At 47.2% G+C, this 3736-nt stretch overlaps 1 long non-coding RNA gene across 1 annotated transcript; it reads left to right on the forward strand.

Annotated features, from left to right (window-relative positions):
• Nucleotides 1-3294: 3294 nt before the first annotated feature.
• On the forward strand, nt 3295-3447 carry LOC128500095 (uncharacterized). Its single transcript, XR_008354886.1, has 2 exons — nt 3295-3357; nt 3399-3447. It is a non-coding gene; the product is annotated as an uncharacterized LOC128500095 (long non-coding RNA).
• The last annotated feature ends 289 nt before the right edge of the window (nt 3448-3736 follow it).

Here is a 3736-nt window from a genome sequence, read left to right on the forward strand (position 1 = left end):
TGGCAACCAGCCTCCTCACGCACCACCCACTCCAGAAAAGTACTAAACTTTTTGAAGTACGCGTATGAAATAGACCGCCCCATAGGAAGGCATTGCTGACAGTCCGGTTGAAAGGGAAGCAACCGAAAAGCGGACTCAATGCCCATCTTCACAATTAGGGCCCCAGGGCCCGCCTCCCTAACCAAGGCTACTGCCATATCGAAAGAGGTGTAGGAGACAGAACAGAGCTCCTTGTCAATATCATGAACAGAACAATCAAAAAGAGCCTCCAGAAAGCGCCACCACGCCCAACCCTTTACACCCTGTAGGCCTCCCATATCCCACCAACATAACAGAAAAGCGCAGAGCACTTCTGCCGCACCTTCTCCATTATGATAGCCAGTATGCAGAAACCGCAAAGCCAATTTCCGAAAGTCTTTGGAATCTTACGGTCCTTCTGCTTCTTCTCCTCTACCTCCTTCTTTTTATCTTCCTTCTTGTTAACCCCCCTCACATCCAAAGACTTATCCAGAGGAAGGAAGGAGAAAAGCTAACTGCCCACAAGCTCCCCCACGACACCTGTCCCTGCACTCACCCCCGGAACCCAGACTGCACCCCCACGATGCCCCCGTTTCCTCATAACCTCTCCACGACTCCACCAAGGCGCTTAGGTCTTGAATAATCCCCTCCACCACCCCTACCTGAGCGCCTCTATCGTCGCTGCCATGTTGCACTGCACCCAAACCTGAAAGGCCCCTGGCCGTGCCAGACCATTGGGCCTCTAGATCCTGAGCAGCTGTCACCGAAACTCCTGGAGAGGATGCTGCTAAATCCCTCCTCCTGGGCTGCCGAACCGATGATCTTTTACTCTTGTCCAGGTGGCCTGGAAGACAAACCACGGGGAGGTGCTGCAGATGGTCTGGATCCCCCTTACCCACCACTAACCTGACCCTCTAAACCCTCGCGATCACAGGCCCCCCCCGGAACTGGACCGATTACCACAACCCAGGAAGCACCTACGCCGCCGGGAGCGACCCCTAGTACCCACTGACAGATCCGAATCAGACGAATTCCTGAGAAACACCCTCACTGCACACTGGAGAAACCCCCTAACAGAGCAACTCCTATCACTAACCCACCAAACCCCTCGCCCACCCAAACCACGAGAAATAGACCTAATAGACAAAGCCCAGCTGAGGCTCAAACGTTGCGGAGGACGCCGCCTCCGTCTGGACGCGACTAGGTCCCAGGGCCCTCACTGCTGGGGCTCAGGCGACGTGGAGGGCAGGTCTTCCACGCAGGCCTCTTCACTCCTCCGGCCTGGTCGAGCACCGGACCAAGTTGCCCATGAAGCCACAGATGATTCAAAAATGGATTATTAGAATTAGAATAGAATTATGATTCCCTAATCTCTTACAGATTTCCTTTTGTACCATATGGGTGAGGATGCCACAACATTGTTCCCACATCATATATATATATAGGTGTATAAAAATCTTTTTATGTAATATAAATTTTCTGTAATTTACAAATTGTAAAAAAAATTGTTTGGGCTCAGCTGTGTGTGATATCTGTCACGCTCATTGTATGAAATTATTCTATTCCTTTTGAGAATGACATGTGTAGATTATTGTTTTTAGTAGACTTGGGCGCTGGTAAACTCTTTGTGTGGAAAAAAATCTTCGTATTCCACGAATATTCACCCGTTCCTGTGTTCGGTTCGGGCGAATATTCGTGTACATTCTTCATGTTTGTTTTTTTTTCTTCGTTCTTTGTAGAAGGGGTTAATAGGGGGTTTACGCAGTACACACTACGCAGCAGCTTTGGCGCCAGGATTGTAAAGGTCTCCCCGCTCCAGAAGTTAAAGCTTCATATGAGTGACAATTAGAAGTGCACCTGTACTTCATTGGTTCATGGCAGACGAGCCCCCTGCTGGCGACCAATAGAGTCGCTTGTACAGACTTTCAAAATCCTTGTCCCGAAACTCAGATGTTAAAGATCCGTGCGAGCGACTCTATTGGTCGGTAACCAATAGTGTCGCTTTTATGTACCTTAACTCCTGATGGTGAACCTACGGATTATCTGATAAGGTAGGCTGGATGGGGAAGGGACCAGGGACCAGGGACCAGTAAACAAATGCGATTCTTCATGTTGTGCGTCTTTGTATACATCTTGCCGCTGCCATGTTAGTTTCTTCGGTATTCGGGTTGAACAACGAAAATGCACCCTTCATGTTCGTTTTCATGTTCGCCCGGATACAAATACATTAATCTAGTTTTTACTTTAGTGCCTTTTTTCTAAATTACTCTATATGACCACTAGATGTCACTAGAACCATATTTATTTACATTTGTATTGATATTGCAACAGGTTTGATATATATATTAGATATTTTTGAAATTTTTTATGTGCTGACTTGATTCTGTTAGATTATTATTGCACTGATTTGTAATTTGGTCAGAAATATATTAGTTTTTTCTCAATTTTTTTGTGCAGAGAATATGCATAAGATTGAGATGATTTTGTTCACTTTTTTTTTTTACACATGATTGTTAATTGAGATTGATCTGTGTGACGGAGACCCGTACTCGGACTGAAGTAGCTCCGCCGTAGCGATCTTCCGCTGAAAGCTTAATTGCTCAAGGGATTAACCCTTCATATTCCCCGAAGCACTAGCCGAGACTTAGTGTAGGGGTAAAAAAGAACTCTTTTTATTGAAGACACCACAGATATATATATATATATATATATATATATTGTGACAGTGTAAACCCCAGGGAGATGCTTAGTGTGGCATTTGGGTACAGGTGCTATCCAGATCGTAAATATGGGTCCCTGGGGTGGAGCAATTGGAGAGCAGGGTGGGCCAATGCTCCATTTCCCCATTTTGTGGAAATTCCATGCCGGGTTTTCCAGGAGGCAAGAAGTCCACATGATCCGGTCCGGGATTCCTATGGGGCCGGCATCAGGCACAGGTGCTGGACATTAAAAACCCCTGGAGCCTGATACTCAGGGAGACTGTTGGGGGAAGAGGAAGTTCCCTGTGCTCCCAGGGCAAGGAGAGGCCCTGAAGAAGACCATCCCTGAGCCAAGTGAGGCAATACCTGCCTGGACATTTTGTGTGTTGTCTGGGGGAGGTTTTCCAGAGCCTGGCGTAGCTGGGTCTGGCTGGGAGGTTGAGATAGTGGGTGATTAGGCTGGTCAGTGTGGACCAGCATAGTTCAGTTAGACAGGGCTCCAATTGGGAGCTAGGTTTTCGTTTTATGATTTGGTTTTGGGGTTTGAGCAATTAAAATAAAGCGCTATTTTGTTCAAAGCTGCTGTTCCTGACTCTGATTGCCCTAGAGGACTGTGCTTAGGACCCCTAAAACGTGACATGTGTGGCCCTCATGCTACAGGGTTTGTCGCATATGGTGGAGAATGCGGGCAAAGCACTGCTATGGTCTGTGGGCAGAAAGCAGGAACCAAGTGAACAACTGAGTGGATGCTGGTGACGAGTGCTACACTGGATCCAGGAACCCCAAGTGTTGTGCAGCCTGAAGCTACCAAGCTGCAGTGGATGTGCCAGAAGTTATTACAGCTTAAACCAGAGGATTGAGTGGAAACTCTGCAAAGACTGTTGCATGGTATGTGCCCTTGTGTATTGCTGGCTGAAATACATATGCTTATGGAGGATGGCCTTGATGTGTTTGTGACGACTTATTGATGATCCGGACGTGGTTTCTTTTTGCTGGATAAAAGTATTGCATATCTGTGA

This window comes from Spea bombifrons, chromosome 6 (genome assembly GCF_027358695.1).
Source record: "Spea bombifrons isolate aSpeBom1 chromosome 6, aSpeBom1.2.pri, whole genome shotgun sequence".
Taxonomy (NCBI): Eukaryota; Metazoa; Chordata; class Amphibia; order Anura; family Pelobatidae; genus Spea; species Spea bombifrons.